Here is a 24,371-nt window from a genome sequence, read left to right on the forward strand (position 1 = left end):
CTTATCCTCAGGAGTGCTGAAATTCTGTATTGCATTAACTAAACTCGACTTGGGCTCCACCCCCTCAGAAGTAGGGGTGGGCGGAATTTGCGGAATTAACCTTCGCAAATTATCGCGAGAATGTTTAAAATTATCGCAAACAAGCAGAAATATCGCGAAGATGCGGAAGTTTTTTTCCGGCACGTTCGCGAGATTTTCTGCATGGTTGCGGGTCGCCAACTTACCCATGTGGTTGCTTGCGGGCGCGGCCATCTTGTTTTGAGTTGTTCTCGCGGTGCATGATCGCAAGAAGAAAGACGTGATCGCGCGACGCATGACGTCACTGCGGGCGCGAACTGTCGCGAGACAGCGCAAATGGCTAAAAACAATACAACATCTCATGGAGAACGCGACCGGATCAAGAAAACTTGTCAGCGAACGCAGGGATTCAGGTAAGGCGATCGCGCGCGCGCGAGAATGTATCATTTTACAGCGCGAGCAAGAAACAAATTATCGCCAAGCTGCGGAAACCGGAATTTTTGACATTTTCGCGCTCTCCGCGGAACGCAAAAATGTCAAATTATCGCAATTTCCGCGAACGGAACGAAATTTTTGCCCAGGCCTACTCAGAAGACAACTTATAGCCTAAATAGTCTATGTTGAGCCTATTCAATTTGCATTTGTCGATGCTCACGGTAACACTTTTGATATTTAAAATTGACAAAACAGAGTGCAACCTTTCATTGTGCTGTTGTTGACATGTGCCAAAAACCAAAACATCATCCTGAAAGGACATCACCCTGGACATACCCTTGAACATGCTTTCCACAATTCTTTGGAACACAGCGGAAGCAAGTCCAAAGGGCATTAGTTTGAACTGGAACCAACCATCAGGGGTGATAAAAGGAGTGTAATGTCTGGAATCGGGGTGTAAATGAATTTGGTGATAGGCAGAAGTCATGTCCAGTAGACTGAACCATTTTCCACCCTTGAGAGTGGATGTCATTTCAACAATATTAGGTAAAGGGTGTTGATCTACCCATATATGTTGATTTAAACCACGTAAATCAACACACATGCGAAAGGTACCATTGCCTTTCTTGGCTAGGACAATGGGAGAAACCCAATCTGAGGATTCAATACGTTCAATCACATTGTTGGCACATAGCTTATCCAATTTGTTCTTCAATCGATTAAAGCTAAAGGTACCCTGCAAACTTTATATATGATAGGTTCTGCCCCATCAACCAATCTTATCTTGTGCTTAAACCACTTGAATAGACCTAATTTCCCATTGAAAACCTCAGGATAATTGGTGTCCCAAGACTCTTCTTTGATTGTTTGAATACAGATAAAGTATTTTTTTTAATATGACTTGGTGGGGGTTGTTGGGATCAAGTATAATACCTAGATTCCCTTGATCTTGCCACCCCAACAAACAAGAGCCCTCCTTGGCAACATAAATTATTCCTTTGAACTTACTGTCTTTGAAACATAAATCAGCATCAAACTCGCCTAAAACATCAATGACTTTTCCCCCATAACCAATAGGTTTTATGGTGGATGACCTTAAAGGAGACCTTTGATTTTTAAATAAATCTTCCCAAACTTTTACACTAATCAATGTAAAAGGAGAACCAGAGTCTGCCAATACTTTAACATCCACACCATTAATGTTCACAATACATAAAGGACGCTTAGTTTCTTGCGGTGTGGCACTGCATGTGCTCAAAGCGTGCGACTCTCCAATGATGTAGATTTGTTCTTCTTCACTTGACGAGGACTCTTCTTTACAAGGTTCCGGGTTGAAAACTTTTCTTGAAGGTCCTGCATTGAATGATCTTCTTCCAGTGGATCTGCAGACTCTTGTGAAATGACCTTTTTTCGAGCACTTTGTGCATGTTACATTCATAGCAGGACATGTCTTGGCATTGCCGAGATGGAATGAACTACCACAACGGTAACACTCCCAACGTTTTTATGTAGGTTTTGAAAAGAACTTGTCGCTTTCTTTATTCTATTCTTGATGCAGTTTTTCTTTAGGTTTTTTGTACCAACTTTTGACAGCCAAAACACCATCAGAATGAATTTTGGAATCAGAAACCCTCATTTGTTCTAAATATGCTGTAATGCTTTCTAGTCTTGTTGCTATCTCCAGGGCTTTTTGTAAAGTAAGTTCTGGCTTGGATAATAAGGCTTCTTGAACCTTTTTAGTGTTAGTTTTTTCCACCAACTGATCTCTTATCATTTCTTATTCAAACGTGTTATAGTTGCACGAAATAGCCAACATTCGCAGGGCGCCAACATAAGTAGCTGCTGATTCACCAGGCAACTGTGCTCTTTTGTAACATGTATATCTCTCCAATGTAACATTTTTGCAAGCTTTAAATCTTGTGTCCAAGGGCTTGAAGGCTGTAGCATATTCATCCTCAACACAATCACCTTCACCTTCAACTATTAAAATAACCACTTTAGGAATGTGTTTGAGAATGTTGCGACCTTCAGAGCCCAAACAGTGTCTTAAAATAGCACATTTCTTTTTATATGTAAAAGAATCACCGTTGATAGCATCTAGGTATTCCTCAAAGCCTTCTTTCCATCTTTCCCAATCTGTTTCTGGGGATACTGGGTTGAGAACGAAAGGAGCAGGTGGAATTATAGATTGTTGCATGTTGAAAGAAGAGCACAGGATTAAATATAAGTGGAATAAATTGGGTGCACTGAAGAGCAATAGTGTAGAATATTTTAAAAATGCACTGAATTTGACTGAATTGTGAACTTATTTTCTCCTATGTTTGTTTCCTTTGTTATAGAAGAAAGTTCTTTTATATACAAGTGTGTGTATCACTGAAGTAAATAGAAATAGGTGTGTGTGTCACCGATTGTCTCTAGAGTGACACACGAGTGATACACATTTTTAAATTGAAGTGTGTGTATTACTGGCAGAGCTGGTAGGAAAATGCCTGGATTTAAAATGGCCACCGCACGTAATTTGCGTAACGTGCGTGTGCGTCATAATTGAAGGTCAGGCAAGTCAGACAAATGGCCGCTGTAGCAGAGGGAGCTCGCGGAAGGATCTCGCGAGTGAAAAGCAGACAACGGTGCCGAAGGAAATCACAGGGCCATCCAATGTGGAATCGGGTGCGAAAATGAACGGCGAGACCTCACCTCACCTTGATGGAGCAGGAACTGAGTGGGCAGAGTAAGGCGGCTCGTCGCCAGAAATGAAAGACGAAGCAGGCTCTGGCAACTGAATGCAGCATACGCGTGGGACTCCTGCCGGCAGCAACTCGTCGCCACTCCGAAGGTAAGAGTACAACTTCTTTATTAACCGGCAGGAGCGACACAGCCTCCGTCTCCTTCTTCTCTCTGCCAACCGTAAAATCCTACCATTCCACAACCCCCTTGAACACTCGGTCACGAGCAGGTGCTCGAGACAGAGACCCAACATGTACCTAAAGCCTTGAGCCATAGGTGATAATCGCCAATACTCACCAAAGCTCTTGCTCAGCAATCTTTTTTTTATCCTAAAAAGGCCAGATGGTTTAAAATATCTATTTTTGTTGGGTAACCCTTTGGGAACATATTTTTTTTCACGGCCTCCATGGATGCTCTTCTCTTAGCCTGAATTTTTTCATCAGTGTCTGTAACAGTCTTACATCTCTCGTAATACTAACATTGCCTCAAGTCAACATTGGGGTTCTTGTAGCCAGGATTGTTTTTCTAGAGGCTGTCACCGAGTTCGGCAGTGGGAGAAGCTGTGGGCCATTTCATATCTTGCCCCTCACCTTCGTCTGGAGTGTTTTTTACATTGGGCTTAATGCATCTTTTGCCCATGAGGGGGTTCCATTATTCCTCAGTGACCAAGAGGTTGTTTTGCCTTTTCCTCTTACTGTCACTGAGCTGAAAGCACACAGACTACTCTTCTGAATGTTTGTCTTGCTGTTCAGTACTATTTGGTGGGCACTGGCTCTTTGCGCAGATCTGACACTTTTATTTGCAAAGATTGGTTCGGCCTGCTGTAGGAGCCAAGCCTGAATTTTACTTCTGTGAGTCCGGGAAGATGGTTAACCTTAGCAATTTCTAAAGCCTATGAAATATTGCATCCACCCTTTTCGAAGGAAATTCAGTCTTGGTCGACCAGAGGGGTCCCGCTTCATGGACATAGCTTCAGGGTATTTAAATCGATCATACTTCTAAGGCTGCCATCTGGGCTTTCTCGATGACCCTTGCACATCATTAGAAACTGCAAGGGGCTTTGGGCTTGGAAAAGAAAGTTTCTTTGGTTTGGAGCGTTTTCTTCGATTTTGGACAAATGCCTTTCCTATATCTTTTATGGTTGACATCTAATAAAGTCAGCATATGCTGCCACTCATACGTCATGTTTCTTTTGGATATTTCTGGTACGCTGGCAGTTCAAAGACCGATTCACTACTTTCTTTCTGCAAACGCAGTGATAAGCAAGAGGGCCATAGTGGTAAATAAGCTAGTTCATCGTTTCTATGATGCATGTGAAATTTGCTTAAATAAAATTCACATTATGTGAATTTTGCGAAGTTCTGTGAATTTTGGGGGCATAACATTTGGAACAGTTTTTGGGTGAAAAGACTGTTTCGAGCAGAAAATGTCTTGCAGGAGAGATTTTCTTCTCAACTCATTTTGCCTTTTGAAGGTGGGGTATGGCCATGTATTTATTTTCAAGCGAGGTACTTTTAAGTGAATTTTATGAAGTGGCATTAATTGTGCTTGATTTTTGCGAAATGTCACAGTTTTCATCTCCCTATTGGTAGCTGCCGGATTATCAGTAATAATCATTACATCCATTTGTGATGTCACACTCCTTGTGCCTATCTCGTATCATCTTTGCAGTTTTATTGGTACCGCTTAGTGCGGTAAGCAAATAAAGGAAGAAAGGCAGCAACAGATGTCTGACGACAGATAGGAAACACATGACATGGACGATAGGAATACACACCTGAGTGTCCTTGAGATTACCGAGAGCCAAACATGCCCTGCTCGGAATTATCTGAAGGTTCCGCTTCCTGACCTGATGCTTTGAAATACACTCATTGAATTTCCAAACATGTGGCTCCTGCAGAGGTCAGAGGCAGCTCTCACTGCTGGCACTGAAGCTCGACAGAAAGCAGGAAGGCAGCCGGAGGGGATCGGTCTGCCACTGCCACTTAGGAAAACGTTTATATTTTCCATATTCACGTAGCATATCTAGTGGCGTAGCTACCACTGGTGCAGCGGGTGCAGTGGCACCGGGCCCACAGGCCCAAGGGCCCAAAAAGCCTGGTAATTGCTGCATTTCGCAACCCCAGCAGCAGTCAAATGGGTCATTTTCCTTGCTTGCACCAGGGCCTATAGCATCCTTGCTACGCTATAGCGCATATCACAGTAGAACTCAAATAAATCTGTGTTTTAGTAGGCAGTTCAACACCGCCGGGCTCCATTTTTATGTTATACCGAGGACATCTTAAGGATTTTGGGGGCCCTGAGCTAAACATATTTTAGGGGCCCCTGTTCGAAACAGCTTTGATTTTATGATTCAGTTTCAGCTTTTTATGCCCTCTTTGGTTAGGTCACTGACGGTGCACAGGCACAGGGCTCTAACTTCTAAATAGTTTCACATCTAATGTTCAGGGATAGGGATGTGTGTTTTCAATATTGTAACACAGCAGCAGCTCACTGATATTACTGCAAATAATCTCTGTGACTTGCTTTGATCTAAAGGAAACTTTTTTAATGAGTGTTGCATGAAACATAAACACAACATTTTTCTGCAATATGTGTATAATAGACGTTCACTCATCACCCACATTAAAAATAAATTAAAGGAGCATGGTATTTAAAACAATTTTTTGAGAATTACTCCAGGTCATCAGGGCAAGACTCTCTGCAGAACAGAGGTGGCTCTATCAGGGGCCCCTGAAAGGCTGGGGCCCTGGGCCAGCGCGCACACTGCCTCTGCCTTAAAACGTCTCTGTGTTATACCTCTGGCTCTCACCTTTTCTGGCTTCCAAAATCACGGTGTTTCATTGTTAATGAATTATCAGCAGATTGCCATAATGCAATTCGCTTGTGTCATGGGGCTTCGAATAGGAGAAACAAGGATACACCTACGAGGACACCGAGAGTGCAGTATAGCTGATATAAAACTGGGATACACAGATATAGGTGGGGCCAAGGACAACACAGGCCCAGTGAAGAAGCTGAAAGTAAACTCGCCTTCATCAGCACATCCCTTAATTTTGTGTAATGAGTCTTCAATCGTGATACAGACATCGTGCCATTTGAATATCTAAATTTATTTAGATCTGTGGTAGATCATAACTCTACACCTAGGCAATTTCAGAGCGCAGGTACTTAAAGACGTACTGAATCCAGGAGTGTTAGATCCTAATTACAGGAGTTCCGGAAAACCGTAGCAGTAATCAGGGCCGGCTTTAGGGCAGTGCAACCGGTGAAGCCGCACTGGGCGCTGACCTGTGGAGGGGGAGATGCGTTTAGCAATATCTTATGATAGGAGAGATGAGGGGCACTTCTGCAGGTGGTAGTGAGAGAATCCGAGGAGACGGTCATGGGACGTGGGGCCGCCAAACGTGATTGTTGCACCGGGCACCACCAGCGCTAAAGCCAGCCCTGGCAGTACTACGGAACCTTAAAATTCGAATTCTGTGGTGTATGGTAACTTCTGGGGGTCATGGTGTGTTCTTTAAATACAGTGTTCTGGCTATCAACGTATGCATTTGAGCACTGATTCCCACATGCTTTTACATTAATTCTGCTGCTTTTTCCTCTGACACATTGGATTTGCTTTTAGCAGACAAAAGGCCAGATGTACTAACCTATTTTGGAGGCATAAACAGGCAATTTTCAAGATACGTGCATTTACTTTAGCTACAGTAATACTATTTTAGGAGTCAGTACAGTTTTTCCGACTCCTAAAATGGTATTGCGAATGGATACTGATTTGAAATTTGAAAGTGGTGTGTAGTAGGCTTCCCTTCCAAACTGTGAATCAGTATGAGATGTATCAGTATTTTGTAACCGTAAACATGGGAGTAAACAGTGCTCCAGGGGGCCACTGCCAACTAGTAAACAACTTTTAAGAAAAGGTAAAAAAAAAATTTTAAGTGCAGCCGGGTTTCCTTTAAGGAAAATGAGCTGCACTAAATAAAAAAAAAATAAAAAAAATACCATTGCTTTATTTAACGGCACCGAGATGGTGGCCTGCTGACACTAGCAATCGACCACCCTTGTGATTGTGACCAATCGTACTGAGTCTCAAATTGCAACATGTCTAATGGATATTCATTAGACAGTAGGGTTTGTGATTCAGTGCAATTCCTTTTTTTTATTGAATTGAGCTATTTGTACATAGGTTGGTTTGCAAAATCAGGTTTCATTCACAAAAAGTCAGTGAACAGTTTGTGACCACTTTTGCAAATTGAATCTTTGTAAATTAGGCACATAATGTATACAAGGGAAATCCAAAGATGCAGGTTTTCCAATATATCTCATAATATTGATTCTGAGAATATTGTCTATTAGTGGACCTCGAGAAGTGAACAAGTCTGTTCTTCACCTTCCCTTCAAAATAGTAACATTTCATGCTATTCTGCCCCTAATTTAAATAGGCAGATTTCCTTGTGTTCTTGTAACTGAAGAAAACTGCTTCTACATTTAAATTCACTTAACTGATTAACATTTTCTCAGGTTTGCTCTTGATGGCAGTCATTTCCAGTTGAAGACTTTGCATTTTAGGAAGAGGTGCGAGATATTTGTGTAATTTGCTTTTGTGTAATTACATGACATTTTAAAAAAATAAGTGAAATTGCAGATCATTTCTTGACATTTAAAGCAGCATTTTACACTGTATTTTAACACAAAGTTCCTCCCAACATCCAGATGCATTTTGCACTAAAAATATGTAAATATATGAAATTAACGTAAACAGCCACTTGCATAATAGCGTAATTTGGGGAATTTCGTGTAGCAAGAGTAACATTAATTACACTTGCATAACATACCTTTTACCCAGGACTAATTCAAGGTTTCTATCCCCCTTTAGTTAACAAAGGTATGACTCCCATTATATTGCTGTTCTATGATCAAGGAGTGATATTTCCTTACCATAATGGCTGGTTAATTTCTTCTTCTTTTTCTAAAACTGGCAGACTCACTGATGGCATGTGCACTTGTCAGGTGTGTGTATAAAATATTTGTGCGAATGTATGCATGTAGATGTGTATGTGTGTGCATTGTTAGAGCATTGCCCATTATGTCCTCTCAGTTTTTCTGATTTTTGGAGCTCTGTACTTTTTTTTATCATTTCTGCGGAAAATAGGCCTGATGGGCAGGCCTTAGCTAATAAATGTTCTGATTTAAATGTTTTTTCTTCCCTAACAGTGGAACTCCGTTTGCTCCTTTTACAGTAGGATTGACCCCAGAGAATGTCCTATCATCAGGCTGACACAAGGATGATACAAATTGTTGGGAAGATGTTTCCTGCATGCTATTACAGACTTGCACAACTGCCCTGAGTGATCCTAGTTGTAGGTTATCTGATATCCATATATATTTTGGTCTAACACACACAACAATTATGCACGAACTCTGAAGTCTGGTTTTTCATCACGTTCTGAGACCAGAGCTTAGCTCTGTAGTCTGAATAGGCACACCAAGTGTGCTCTTTCATCAACAAGTGATGACTGTCTATGTCCTGGGTGATATACATTAAGCAATGGTGGCAGCGTACTATATTTATGAATGGTAGTACTGGCCAGACCTTTTTTTTTAATGTATAGGGATGTGTGGGTCCACGCGTGTAAAATTCCCATTGAATGGAATGGCCAGACTCTTCAATTACATCAAAGAGTGGAAGTAGTGTGCGTGTTGCATTCTTGGTGACTGGTAGCAAGACTTAATATTGTTTGTGATTGTGAGGCTATGGAGACCAGTAGGATCCATTTTGGATATCCTAGAACAAACATAACATCGGATGAAAGTTGAGGTTCTGTTTCCCAGACAGTGGAACTGTCTTACTTCATTCCTGAACTAAAGGGTGTAGCCCCTGACAATGAAGAGTGAGAGGAAAAGGCTGCCTTAGTTATTCAATTTTTACCTGCTAGCAAGAGTCTGATGATTCAATTTTCCTGAGTGGCTGCCATTTGGATTAATTGTAGGGAAGGGGAGCTGAGTAAGCATATGATGTGGTAAGGAAAGTGATTTTTCCAGGCAGGGTCTGCCCACGCTGTCACTCCCCTGAGTGTTACTTCAGAACTCTGATGATGGCCAGGTGCGGAGTCTTGATACTTAATTGTGCTTATCTTTTGGGAACTTTCAACTGACAAATAATGTGCCTCCTTTTCAGAAGGAAACATTAAGTATGAAAAATAACCGCCCAAAGTAGTGCCTGGATATTGACAGTGAGATAAACATCCCCCGTATGGAAAATGTGTCTAAAAGTGGGACCCAAACTATCCCACTTGGTTCCAGTTCCAAGTTCTTTAGTGACTAAGGGAGTGAGTGCTCCGCAGAGTACTCATAGGACTACTGAGATACAGAACTTGCATCTTTCATAGCCTGTTTCTCAGAACTCAGGACATCACCTGAAATCTGTGCATCTTTCTAGAGAAATGAAGGTCTGCCTCCAGAGAGATGAAACAGTGCCTGACTCTATAGATTGAGACTGCGCAAGAAGGAGAAGCCCATATGCGTTTCCCAGAGTGTGGGGCAACCAAGAAGAATCTGAGTGAACTGGGGAGTGTAACTAATGCTGTCCGAAGTCTGGAGAGACTTTCCCAGCCTCCCTATAAATTTCCAAAATAAGCCGAAACATCACCTTCTATGACATTGAGTCTTTCGATCAAAAACCCAAGAACAATATGGTGGGAGGATTCATGTTGGTGAGGAACCTTGGGGTGCTTCCAGATCTGCTCTGCTCCTACCTGTAGACACCATAATCAGCACCAATGGCAAGAGTCACAGTAGGTGGGGCCACCAGCAAACACTATTGGGAGCTATGAGCAGGACATCTAGCCGATGCTTTGGTTAGCATTTACTGCATGTTAGTGCAATCCAAGCACCTGGTCCCCCAGGTAAATTACGTCTCAAGATCTTGAACACTGACTGTGTCTCCCTTTGCTGAAACTCCAGCTAGTTTTTTAAACAAGTGGAACTGAATTGCACAGAACCAGGGAAGCTGCTTGTGCCATATTATAGTGAGCTCACCCTGTGCCAGATTTATTCCTGTAACACCGATCTGAGAAATGTGTAGCTTATAAATATTTCCTATGTGTAGTATTACATTTTGTTGTATGATTAAAGTAGTTCTGTTTTTGGAACGAAAAGTACTGGGCTGGAAAATACTTATTGAATCGGTTGTTTAACTGTTAGAGTTCTGAGTCTCTACTTCCACACTACCTCTATTGGTAGCCTTGGACAGCTCCTCTTCGCTACCTTGGGGTTCAAGTGCAGAAAGGGTGTCCTCGGTACCCAGTATGTACTGCTATTGCAGGGCAGGCCCTGTGACATCAGTGATAAATGACCCAACATCCAGAGTCGCGGACCAGTAATCTCTGCTTGTCCCATGGCCCCTGAATGGGTTCTAACACAAACATTAACACATTATAATGTTGCTGTACATATACTGGGCTATATTGACTAACGGTATCTGCATTATATTTAGTTATGTATTTAAGATATTTTATAGCAGTACACTACCCCAAGGGGCGTCAGTGCACTTTACAATCAACAATAACAAATAGAAGGTAGTCTCAGAAATAAAAGAAACATGGAAAGCAACAAGAAGCATTTAACTTTCAGGAAAAAAACAATATGAAGCTTTAGTGGACTGACTGGTGGTGAGAGAATAAGGAAAAGGTGAGCATGGAGCTCTGAAATTAACTCAGGTGGAAACTGAAGTAACCTTTGGTGGGATACAAGTGAAAGTACAGTAAAAATGGTGGGTTATAATGCTTTTATAAAAGCTTGGAAGGTGGTGTACAAAAAAAGGGGTCATTCAGAAAAGAAGAGACTGTCCATCAACGGATTAGGAGGTAAACTAGAGGAGATTTGAATTCTCATGTCAAACCCGAAAATTAGAGTTTTTGTTTGTTACCCAAAATGTGGCAATCGTTTTCTCCGTTGTTGATGGATTGAGATCCATGGAGATGGCTGTGGTGCAGCTCTAACCAAGACAAGGTCCCTATGAAGCTACTACTACATTGGAGCGTATCAGGGCACACCACCTTGTAGTAAAAGTAAGTAACATTCAATTAATGACCAGGAAGGCCTGTAATCACTATATAAAGAAGGTAACCCCTAAGAAACACTTTATAGGTCTAGGAGCAAGGGGGAGGGGACAATTGAAAGCAGAACAAACTCCCATGAGACCTGTATTACTTTTTTGTAGGCTTATAAAAGCTCTATGGGCTTATCACCACTGAACTTATTACATATTAATCAAAGACATAAACATACTAATCTTTATCCTATTTTATTTTTCAGTTAGAATTTCTTCTCATTTTAGTATATAAAGTTACAAATATTTTTGCATATCTACATATTAATCATCAATTCGAATTATACAATTCTTCCACATTACAGTGTATCAAATGTTTGTCTTTGTAATATAAAACAGATTAGAAACTGTACAATTTTAGGAGACATGTTTAGTACATATCTTAATGTGTCCCCCCAGCAACCAGCCACACAAAACTATTCTCTCCTGACATACAGCAGCACACGATTACAATCACATCTCATACATAGCCTTCCCAACCGCAATTACATACACAGATGGTAACTATGGAGAGAAAACTTCAGGAAATGGCCATTGTTGTGTTGTAAGTTGGGATTTCAAATCAACAGGTCGATGCACATTTCGGTGGGATTTCTAATTTTGATCCACCTTCATCAGGACCACCAATTTACATATTTTGGGGGTTATGGATATTTGGGGGTATCTCTAGTAGCTCAAAGATCTTCAAGATTTTGGGACAGATGTGTCTAGCCAAAGGCAAAAGTTCAAGCAGTAGTCCGAGACTTAACTGCAAGATTTTGAAGAGAAAAAACTGGGAACAAAAAAAATGCCATTCAGTCAAAAAGCTTTATTTCAATAAGAATTATCATAAAAGCATATACAAAAAAGCATAGTAAAAATAGAAGTTCATTAGGGAACAAATTTTACAGCAGATCGTGATAATAGCTTAATGGCTGGTTTAAAAAGACATATTAGAAATACAGATTTAAAAATACGGTTTAAAAAGACATATGTAAAAAGACAGTTCATTGTATCAACTAGTGCAGTTATTAAGTTTATTTCTAATGATCCAGGACCAGCCCAGAAATTTGGCCACAGCACAGACTAACACCAAACTTGTGTCAGAGCGAAGAATACGTAGGGCAACACGATAGTTCGAAATGCACAGGAGATGGCAGGCAGGGGGTAACCATCTTTTTCTTGGATTACTGTACACTGGGCATTCAAACATAATGTGAGCTGTACTTTCTACTTTTTCGGGACATGTCGGGCAAGTAGCGGGGGTCTGATAGGGAGGCTTCCATTTGCTAGTAAATTCGCGAGTAGGGAGGATCTCAAGTCTGAATTGAAAGTACAGTGCTCTGTCCCTAGGTTTTAATATAAACTCAAGAAAGGGCTCAAAGTTAACTGTCTGCTTGAAGGCGTAGAAAGCTTCGGTTAATCTTCCAAGACTTGAGCTACCAAGATCCTGGTTGTCAATCCAGGCCCAATATGCTTTTTTGAGATCGACCTTACTCACGGGGGCTCCGTGTTCCCAAAGGTCGTTAAGACCAAGCTGGATAAGAGATTTTTTGATATTACGAAGCCAGCTTATTTTTTGGGAGCCAGCTATATTCATTATTTCTCTCAAGCCCTCAGTATATTTTGCTAGCTCCGGGGTGCGCCATAGGCGAGCCCAAAATAACAGAGGGCGTAGCCTAACAATATCTTTAAATGAACGCCTGCCCAGATCACTAAAAAAAGGTTTCAACGGAGTACCCCTAGGCATTGATACTAGTTCTCTTAGAAATTTATTCTCGGACAAAGTAAGTTCATCCGTGTTTTCGAACCCCCAGAGTTCGGCTCCATATATGGCCAAACCTACTGCTTTGGCCTGGTAGATCATTAATGCGGGAGTAATTGGCTTGCTCCTCGAGGAGCGATGTTCTTTAGCAATCACCCCCGTGGCCAGCTTGTGGTTAAGCAGCATTTTGTGAATGTGGGGCTTCCAGCTCAGATTGTCAGAGATCCCGATACCTAGATAGTCAAATAATTTGACGTATTCTAGGGGAACTCTATCAGACAAAATAGATACACTAGGTGATTTACGAGATTTAAAAGAGAGGAGCTTGGTTTTTGATGTATTAATGACCAGACCTCTCATCGAACAAAACAAATAAAATCTATCTAAAAGCTTCTGTAACCCTGCCGGTGTCTTAGATATCAGCAGGGTATCGTCAGCAAATAAAAGAGTGGGGACTTTTTCCCCCGCCAAAACAGGTGCGTCCGCCGGGACTTCTAGCAGAAATTTCACCACACCGTTCACAAAAAGGGAAAAAAGAGTGGGCGCTAGTACACAGCCCTGGCGGACTCCTCTGCTGACTGGGATCTTATCAGTTCTCTGCGCCTGACTACCCCATCTCACCCTGGCAAAATTCCCCTCATGAAGGCGTACCAGGAGGTCGAGGATATAAGGCGGAAGACCCAAGTCGTGGAGGACAGACCATAGACGGTCACGAGGGACCAGGTCGAAGGCCGACTTCAGATCGATAAAGGCTAGATGGAGATTGCCCCTACCAATCTGGACAGTTTTCCAGTATAACAGAAGGAGCCTAAAGACCTGGTCGATCGTGCTCGTGAATGGCCTGAACCCAGCTTGGTAGTGTGATAGAATGTCATTGTCAGTGACCCACAATAGAATTCGCTCCAGCAGAACCCTGCCAACCACCTTCTGGCTAACGTCAATAAGGCTTATTGGGCGGTAGTTAGCAGGGTCCTCCCTGGAGCCCTTCTTAAATATTGGTATAACCTCCGCCCCCCTCCATGACTCGGGGATGGGTAGCCCCTTAAGAAAGACGTTAAGTAAGATGGTAAAATACACAGCCCAAGATTTGGGGTCGGAGCGGAACAAGTCTCCAGGCAGGCCATCTGGGCCTGCAGCTTTAGCAGGGACCAATCTATTGATGGCAGACCTAACTTCTGTTTCAGTAAAGGAATCATTGTTAGGCGGGGTTAGGTCTATGGGAACAATAGTAGAAAAAACACTGGTACTTTGTGTACTGTCATCCGAGTAAAGTGACGAAAAATGGGTAAACCACTCATGATTGGTGATATGGTTAGGAATTATATCAGATTCTTGACCTTGGGAGTATCTACAAAGGTTCCAAAATGTGGTCCCATCCCTTGCTAGGCTAGCATTTTTTAAAGCCAGCCAATGAGATTCTTCCCATGTACGCTTTGCGTTGGCTACAGCCTTCCTGTAAGTAGACCTAGCATTTTTAATTAAAATGCAACCCTTAGATTTAATGGCGGATGCAAGCATTATTCTGCTGGATCTGCACTCAGAATTGAACCAAGAACCGGATGTTTTGTGTTTGTGGGAGTTGTTAGAGGAAAGAGATATAAAAAGAGACCCAATTGACTCAATGGTGTCTGCATGAATGGACACGGCCCTTGATTTCTCGTTGACGTCTTCACATGCTTGCCTAAGTTCAGCCATTTTTAGTAGCAGTATTTCTTTAATAGTGGACAATTTTTGTTTGTCAACTGCAATTTTAGGCCATTTGAGATATCTTTTACAATTGGATGGGATGACATCTCTTGTAAGCAATGTCGGACGATGATCGGAAGTTGATTGATCAGGGGTCCATAGGCTCTTTAGAGTCAGGCACAGGGGGTTATGGTCACTGTCGATGGTAGGGACAATAACCATATCCACTGCATAGTGCCAGAGTCTTCGGTTGATTAGGATGTAATCGATTCTTGCTGGGCTAGAGATTCTATTAAAGGTGGATGCTGCATGAAGGTCGGAAGGGAGTCGACCATTAGCAGCTCTCAGCCCATATTCCATAACCAGAGCATTCATTTGAATTACCACTGGTGACCATCTCGTTACTGGGGGGACAGTAAGGGAGGGTATACCCCACCTAGTATCTTCCTCTGCAACATCCAAGATGTCTTCGGAAGCAAGAGGTTCAAAGGTACAGTTCAGGTCTCCGGCAACCAGTATAAATGAATTCGGAGGGCAAGAGGAAAGTTCCTCTTCTAGGATAGTAACAATAGGGGACTTAGATCCTCCTTGAGTACCCCTAATGTAGATGTTAAAAAGCTCGATAGTTGGCCCCCCTTTCAGCCCGCTCAGGGTTAGGTGCAGCACGTCCGGAGATGGACTTCGTACATGTCTAACTCTGCAGGAGAGGGCAACATTAATCCATATTATAAGGCCCCCCGAGGGGCGTCCGCGGCCAGTGGAGACCGCAGGAACGCAATGGCATGAAAAACCCGATTTGAATAGAGGTGTGACACTCCAGGTCTCTTGAAATATACAGAGATCAAAAGTGGCAATAAAATTATTCCAATCTGGGAGTGGGAGTTTAGCTTTCAGACCCGCAATGTTCCAAGAAATAATTTTAAGGGTCGTTTTTGGTGCTGGGGAAGGGGGAGTGATAGAGTCCAATGGGATCAATGTTGGAACAACCCTTATTAGTACACCTTCCCCCCTATCCCCATTGAAAATAGTAGAGGACGATGTTTCAGGGGTCAGTCTACAATTGGGGATAGAAGCGGCTTGAGTTGCTTCGGTAGGAAATGGTGACGTGTAGGGCACAGTTGTTAGTCAGTCAATTTGTCCCAATATGGATGTTCCCTCGAGCCTTTGGTAAGGCAACCCGCTTCTCCACCCCACAGGGACATGGCTCAGTGTAGAAGGATGTCTAAACTGAATGGAAGACGAGTCAGGGGAGGAAGATCTATACTCTAGTGCAATGAGGCCTTCAGCTAGATAATGATTAGCTAGGGTCAATTCAATCGTGTCCGTTGGAGAATTATTGGATCTTAATCTGCGAGCCCTCAGGAGGTCATCTCTAATAAGAGATCGACAACCTCTGGTGTAGCGAATCCAATGTGTAACTTTATTCTTTAAGGATTCTTCGCTCTCATACCTATCACTCTTGGGGACACCCACCATATGGACAATGGGCTGAGAGTTGACTCTAAGATTTTGCACTACAGAGGGTTGGCAGAGCGAATCGGGGGCTGCAGATTTTGAAGGAAGATGACACTGATTAGTTGTAACATTATCGTGCAACATTGAGTACGTTCTTTTATTAGGAATAGGTAAGTTAGTCCCAGCTCTGATGGATGGTATAGAATTTGATCTAGCTTGTAAGGGTGGCGCTGGTGGTTGAATGAGCGTGGGTACACTAGAATCAGTAATAGTAAGGGAAGGAGTTATTGGTAAATGAGGGTAATGAGCAATACTAGTTGGAGCAATTGGTAGTTGCGAGGACTGAATGGGGGGTCTTTTCGCTATTAATAGTAATTCCTTAACTAGCACTTTTAGATCACTAATTTCAAGTTTCAGTGCATTTATAGTTTCCATGAGTACACCCGGCGCTGGGTCTGCCACTACCTCCCGTTGGTGGCTATCCATATACGGAGGTGGTCCAGGAGCAAGAACTCCATCGCCGGGAAGGTCTAAAACAACAGGTATAGGTAAGCTAGAAGTAATATCAAAACATTCTACAGAATCGTTACCCAGGTCAGATAAGACCTCAAAACGATTTTTACAAACAATGACAGTTGGTTCAAGAGGTACCAAGTTATCCACAAAGGCACAAGGGTTTAAAGCTTCAGTAGTTGCTCCAGGAATAGTGGAGTGGCTTTGGGTGCTGTCCAGAGCTGTTGTCGTTGGTAAGATTGAGAAAGTTGGGGCAGTTTTTTTACTAAACATTTGGGGGATGGTAACAAGGCCTGGGCAAGGATTACTTGAAGGCAACGGAGACGGAGACAAAGGCATAGTAGCTAGATCAGGATCCAGGATCGTAGTACAGTCGTCAACTAAGGATTCGATACGTTGTAAGGTAGTAGGTTGAATGGGTTTCTTACTGGATTTTCGGGCCTTGTTTCTTTTGGCCACACTGCCATTGGCATCCGTCATTTTCCTTTTGCCCATTATGGCCCTAGACCTATCCCACTAGATGGTATATGAGCAAAGTACACTACAGGCGTGGAAACAAGCCCCACAGACACAGCACAGTACCTTCGAAAGGGGTAACACCAGATGTTGAGGTGGGGGCACACGGGCCCCAGGACTCGAATGACAGAGGCGTGGCCCTGCCCTGCCTCCTCCTGCCCCGGACGGCCACAGACGGTCCCGCCCTTGTCCCGGGCTTCTCCCGGCGCTGCCCGCGCGCGGACCCGCGATGCGGTGGCTCACAAAGTTTTTAAACGCCTCCCGGCGCGAAAGTACAATGGGCGTGTTCGGGTTCCGCTTCCCGTGGCACCGCTAGGGATCCTGGGGATGGCAGTCCCCCTCCGTGCAACATCCGCGAGTACAGTGGCGGGAGCGGGAGGGAGACAAACGGCAAACCCAGGACAGCGCCCAGGAACACAAGCTGGCAGGATCACCCCTCGCCTTCACAACGGGTAAGAATATCGCCCAAAAAAAATGCTTAGATCATGCCACCTGTATTCATTCGGTCAAAACAGGTTTCTAGCCGAGTCGCCATGTCCACAGAACGAGGAATTTTTTGCTGTGTGGAACTATTTAAATTCAGAAATCTGTTTCCATAGTAGTCTCCGCCTGTAGACCACTGCAGCTTAGGGCGAACGGGTGTCTAAAGGAAGCCAGTAGATAGCAAATGTATTTCTTTAAAGCGTATTCCCTTTTTGTGGATATCAATACGTTGGATTGAGAATGATGATTATCAGAGTTTTTCCCAGCTCCCCTGTAGTTTTCTGATCTTTTTAAAAGATTGCTGTTGAGCAGCATATTTTGCTCCATAACAGAAATTCCGCCTGAGAGCACTAGCTTCATGGTGTAGAATAAATCTTCTGATGATGGCTCTGGTTATATTCAAGCTTTTATTTGGCATGGACAGCCTGCATCCTGTTGTGTAGATTTCTTCCACAGGCGAGGAACCTGAAGTGAAAGAGATCTAAAAAAAGCCTCATTCCAACTTGGAAACCCAGTTAACTGTACAGTACTGGGGAAGTTCTGTGTTGTCATTACAGTTGCACACGGGTACTTGTTTTGCGGGGGGACAGCATATAAAATAATGTGAAGCATGCATCCTGAGCCTGGGATTCCTTCTGTAGAAGGATCCTGGAAAAGAGAACGGCTGGTGGACATCAGGGAGAATCACAGTGAACTGTGTTTTAGTATTATTATAACCATGATTTATAAAGCATGCAGCTACCAAAAAGGGTTTCCCGTCACTAAGCAAGGATAAGGATGTCCAGATTGACAGCTTAGAACAGTCATATCTTCAGGCCTTTACTGAATGCAAGTAGTGAAGTTCAGTTTCTCAGGGGCTCTGAGAGGGAGTTTCACAGTTTTGGACCCAGGAATGTAAAGGAGCACCCTCCTATGTGGGCAAAGTGAATCCTGGGCATAATACACAAGGCCTGGTTCAGGGATCACAGCATACATGTGGGTTGATAAGGCACCACCAGATCCTTAATATATTGTGCACCTACTCTGGCTCTAGCTTTGTACATATAGCACAGAGCTTTGAATTGTATAGTCTTTGTCACCGTAAGCCAATGAAGCTCATGGAAAAGGTGTGAGACCGAAGCGTGTTTTGGAAACTGATACAGAAGTCTATAAGCTGAATTCTGAACTACCTTTAATCGTCGGATGGAAGCCTTATCTATTCCAAAATACAGAATATTGCCATAATCTAGTTTACATAACATTAGAGCTTGGATCACTATCATTTGCGCTGCCTGGGGAAACAGCCAGATGATCCTATTCACCCACTTGAGCACAGCAAAACAGGAGGCGGTAACGTTAACCACCTGAGACTTCATGGAAAGACTCACATCTAGCAAAAAACCCAAATTTTAAAACTTGGGGAACATGTCGGGAAGAGCCCCTGGGGATTCCAGCCAGTGTTGTGGGCCCCAGAGTTGAGGATTCTTGCCCAGGATCATGACCTCTGTCTTATCACCATTGAGGTTGAGTGAAAACCCCTTTTGCGTTGTTGCAAATCCCTGCTTCTTCTTCGGCATTCTAGACCACCCTGTGTGTTTGGCAAGTTGCCTCACATTTTGAGAAAGATGAGAGCTGTTCCATTTGTTTTTCTGTTGCTCTGTAGTGAAATACTACATTCTAATGACCTAGAAATACATCGAAATGTTGCACTTCAACATAATGGAGGGTGGCCATTGCCCTCTCACCCTGATATTGGAAGATTGAACATTGGCTGTAGGTGGTCTAGTGGGCCGAGACACAGATCTTTTTTCTGTGTACCTCTTTGAGAAGTGTCCACTAACCATCTCAGTAAAATCTGTGGAATACTTCACTTTCACCTGAGTGTATTTTCTATGACGGATTTACATATTATATGCATGGATAAGGTTGTATGACGTTACATCGCATTCCTTTGTAACGCATGTCTTTACCACACATACGTTACAACGTGAATTTCATTACAATGCAAACCTTTGCCACGCATATTTTTTCAATGAATATGCCTTTACCACGCATGCCTTTATAACAAAATTCATTGTGAAAGCATGTATGATAACAGCATATGCGCGGTAAAGGTTTCCCTGAACCCTACCTTAAACCCTAATTCAGGTCCATGGTGCATCCCCCCACTGGCCCTCAACCCTTCTAAAAAAACCTTCACCTGCTCTAAACCCTAAAACCCTACCCCAACGCGACTCCTCTTGGCCCCCAGCCCTTCCCATGCCCTAAACCCTAAAACCCAACCCCTGCATGACCCCACGGCCCCCAGCCCTTCCCCTACCGTAAACCCTAAAACAATACCCCTGTGTGACACCCCAGCCATTTTCATCCCCTATACCCTAAAACACTACCCCTACGCTACCCTCTCCGGCCCATAGCTCTTTCCCTACCCTAAGCACTAAAACACTACCCCTGCGCGACCTCACCTGCCGCCCAAGCCCTAAAATAGTAGCTCTCAGCCCCAGGTCCAATCCCCCTTACCTCTTTTCTCGTGAATTGTGCACGCTGCTCGTCTGAGAGGACGGTGCACGTCGTTGTGAGGAAACAGACGAGTCTCTCCGGTTCCTCTTGCGACATGGATCGCCTACCAACACAGCTGTTTCCACACATATGCATATATTTTTTTCCTACACATATGCCTTTAACATACATAACTTTACAACAACATTTGTTGTAAAGGCATGCGTGATAAAACATGTGCGTAGTAAAACAACGCAATGTAAAGTCTACGTGTTAGTATGATACATGCATTGTTAATCTTGCATTGTAATGGCATGTGTGGAAACAGCTGCGTTGTAATGGCTGTTTCCCCATGAATATATATATGTGAACGGTCTCCCCTTGAGGACACATTGCATGAAACACAAGATGCGGATTCACTGCCTTAGGGTTAAAGCCTTCACAGTTCCTCAGTCTCTGCATCCTGCACCTAATGGACCCCCTAACACTTTAACAATGTATATATTTTGTACAGGAATAAACATTGAGCTCAATTGTCTGGCACACTAATGTTCTTGCCTAAACTGGGGTGTTGCCTATTCCGCTAATGCCCCTTTTCTGCAACACTTGGTATTCCTGGTGTGTGATCTCTTTCAACATTTGCTACTCTCTTTTCTCTCCAGAGTAAGAAAACTGGGGAAATTCCCTCAAAGATTCTGCCTCTACTGATAGGCTGAAGACATTACATTAGAAATTAGATTACCGTCTGGTTGTGCTTCAGCTTCTCACCAGTGTTGTTTCTCCAGTTTATGATCTTTATGGTCTAGCCTTCTTAATTCAGAACATTGTAACATACCCAGCTTCAGAAAGAAGCTCTGAAGCACTGGTAAAAGATTCATTGTACCAGGACTCATTTGCTGGCTTTGTCTCCTGATGTCTCTGGCCCAAAACAAAGCCCAATGCAAGAGGAGAAGGCCCTGCTGCAATGTCCTCTCTTTAACCCAAGTAGACAGTGCTTAATTTGAGCCATTAGTTTCCTGTGGTGCTGAGTTTTGGGGACCTGCACTTATATTTCCTCAACAGACTTTGATTCACAGCAAGAGAAAGAAAAAGCACCATGGGGGAAAGAAGGAGGAAGAGAAAGTGCTGAATTTGGAGTGGGAATAGTATATCCGATGGTGCTAAAGTCCAACTATTTCCCTACTGTTGCTCTGTGCAGGTTGGAGTGGGAAAGGAAAATCTGAACCCTCCAAAGTCTAACACCTTTCCTACTGTTGCTCAGGTTGAAGTGAGGATTTTTTATGTTTTGTTTTCTCACATATATATATTGGGGATTTAATTTAAGTTATTGTAGAGATAATTACATTTTCAGATAATGTGTTTAGTTTTGAATTTTAATGCTATTATTTTATACATGTATTTAATTTTAGCATGTTAATCATTTATAATTAATAGTACTATTTTGTACTTTATTCTTCATGCTTATTTACAATTAATATTATATTTATTATTGCTTACATTTATTTTAAAGTATACATATGTATATATATATATATATTTTAATTTATAAAATGTATTTACATATTTTCTAAATATATATTTTTTTAATGGAATGTCATTTGTAAAGTTAATAAATTTTTTAAAGTTAGGATAATGTTAAATATTTCAAATTTAATTCACTTACCTGTTTATTGACTATATTTCAGTCTGCCATATTTTTGCAGTCGTTATAGTTTTACTTTACATAAAAGGCATGCAAAGTCAATATTTTTGTCCTGTTGATTTTTTTTAGATATTTATTATTGAAATATATGTTTGTTGGAAATATTATGTCATAGAAGTTTAGAAAATATATATAGTCCTACAGTGGTGGTTGATCTTGCCAAATCTCTTGGTGGGAGTCAACCCAGAACTTTTGTCTTCACTATAACTATACACATGTAAACTGTCAACCAGAAAAAGGGAAAATGTTGCCAGCTCAGTTGAAAACTGTGACTTTTGTTCATTTAAAAAAAAAAAAAATCTTTTTTATTACATTTTCAACAAGGGGAAGTAGTCTTCATGTCAGGATAAGGTACATTGCCGTTTATGCCCAATTACAGCATTTAGAACATTAGTCATCTTTATCTACAGAGTGCGTAACTCATGGTCTTGCCTTACTTAACAGAAAAACACAGGCACATGGTAACACAAAAATACCAGATAGTATATGCACCTCCTTGTAATGGATTCTAGGTAAGATGTTCATAGATTGTGACATTTGTTCTTGGGGGGAAATGAATCTGTCTGTAGCTTATTAGCGAGAAAAATCGTACTGCATTCCCTCTTTCGTGACCTTAAGCCCTGCTTGCTCTCTTCTTAGAACCCGCAGTTATGGAACCCACGGCCTGTGCTCACTAGCCCTTTCAGAAGTTCTCTCAGTGCACACGCATACTGTGGCGCACTCCAGTGTCAAATCTCCTCTTTTTTCTTCCATAGATATATCTCCTGGGTTATGTGTAACTCAAACTTTAGCTCAGTCTTTTTTATGTTCCAGCCACTCTCTTTGGGGCCATCTTATCCACACTTCTAATCAAGTTCTGGCTGGGACCCCAATGGTGTCCTGGCCAATGTCTATCAGTAAAGGGGAGTGGAGTAGCAGTCTGAGAAGCAGGGTGTATCAGGTTTGCTGGAGAGTCTGAGTACCAGGAGAAAGCCCACAGGCAGAAACACTGAGATCGGAAAAGAAAAGAAGAATGCTACCATCTAATAAAGAATATTAAAATGAGACACACCTCTGGAACTATCTGCCATCTTACAGATACCAAGACTTTAGTCAAGGGAAAAGTAGGCATATCTCACTTCAGGGAAGAAGATGAACCTAGGTGGAGAGGTCTTTTGGTATTGAACCCTGGGGGTATGCCTTTTATAGAACTGCACCCCTATCCCCACTAAGAAGAATGTAGTCTGAATTGAACTGTAAATTCTGACCAGGGATTTAAACCCCTATTGGGAGTTAAAGAATTATCACATGAGGACTCAGTGCAACAATGTCCAGAATAGAAGCCTTGCCAGTTTGGAAGAAATGCTGAAAACCTGAATCAAAATCTAGACTAAAAGCCCTTCGGTGTATTGTTGTAACCTTGAAAAATATACCCTGATTTGAATGTCAGTAAACCTCTCTTGTTTTAATGTGTAAACTGTTTGACATTGGCTTTCTCAAATGATGTAAAGTTAGGGTTATAAATCTGAGAAATATAAACTCCCCTTCACTATGCAGCAATTATTGACAGGCTCAGCTGAGAGCCAACAACTTTTACAAGATTCGACCTGTGCTGTCCACACACTCATACAGAAGGCATTCAAGCCCAGTCAGATGATTCAGAATACAGAATGTAGAAGATTGCTGAGATATGTATATAAGCCTACTCCTGATCTCTATCACCTATGCCCCGGCTTCCTATGTATCATTGCATTTGAATGAGTGGCAATACAGCGGAATGGAATCTGGATCATTTGGCATACTACATAGCCATATTATTTTCCACAAGATACAACACATACAAAGAATTATCTGCACTTATGCCATGGTGAAAACGTTCTTCCTTGCATAGCTTAAATTGATCCAAGAACATCATGGCCTTAAAGACCATTGGTAGAAGGTACGTCCTAAAGACACCCTAAGATCTCTGTTTTTAGGATGACCTTGATTGATGGTGGGTGATCAAGGCTGAACAAACCTGAAGTCTTTGATTCAATATACCTGGAAATATTGATAGAGTTTTTATAATCTCAAATGTGCACCTGTATTCACCAGCATTACAGTGTCTCACCATGCAGTAGATGTTGCCAGACCATTTCAATGCACCTTCAGAAGTAGGTCTCTTAGTAACAGGGATGGTATGCTACCATGTGCCTCAATTACAACCAAGATAAAAGTACAGTTACCTCACTTCAGGGAAGCCTGTGGAAGGGTGATTTTTCAGCTGCTCCCACTTACACAGACCACCACACAGAGTAGGACCTCTCTTTTCTATCACAGGAAATTAGGCTACTTCACAAACAGTTGCTCCTGCATGTGAGAATGAAGTGGATGATACTGAATAATCATGTCTGCTGATGCACATAATGAAATTGAAAGGAAACTCATAATTAATTCAACAATTAATTGATGCCCCCAATATGCCTCAGTGGAACATGATCGGTCTTATTCTGTCAAATCCCCTCTGTAACCAAGTTTAAGACTGA

General features: G+C 42.3%; 1 pseudogene; it reads left to right on the forward strand.

Moving 5' to 3' along the window:
• The first annotated feature begins 6,068 nt into the window (after positions 1-6,068).
• Positions 6,069-24,371, forward strand: part of LOC146862257 (uncharacterized) — a 42,870-nt pseudogene continuing 24,567 nt past the window's right edge.

The sequence above is a fragment of the Triturus cristatus genome, chromosome 2_2, assembly GCF_964204655.1.
Source record: "Triturus cristatus chromosome 2_2, aTriCri1.1, whole genome shotgun sequence".
NCBI classification, from domain to species: Eukaryota; Metazoa; Chordata; class Amphibia; order Caudata; family Salamandridae; genus Triturus; species Triturus cristatus.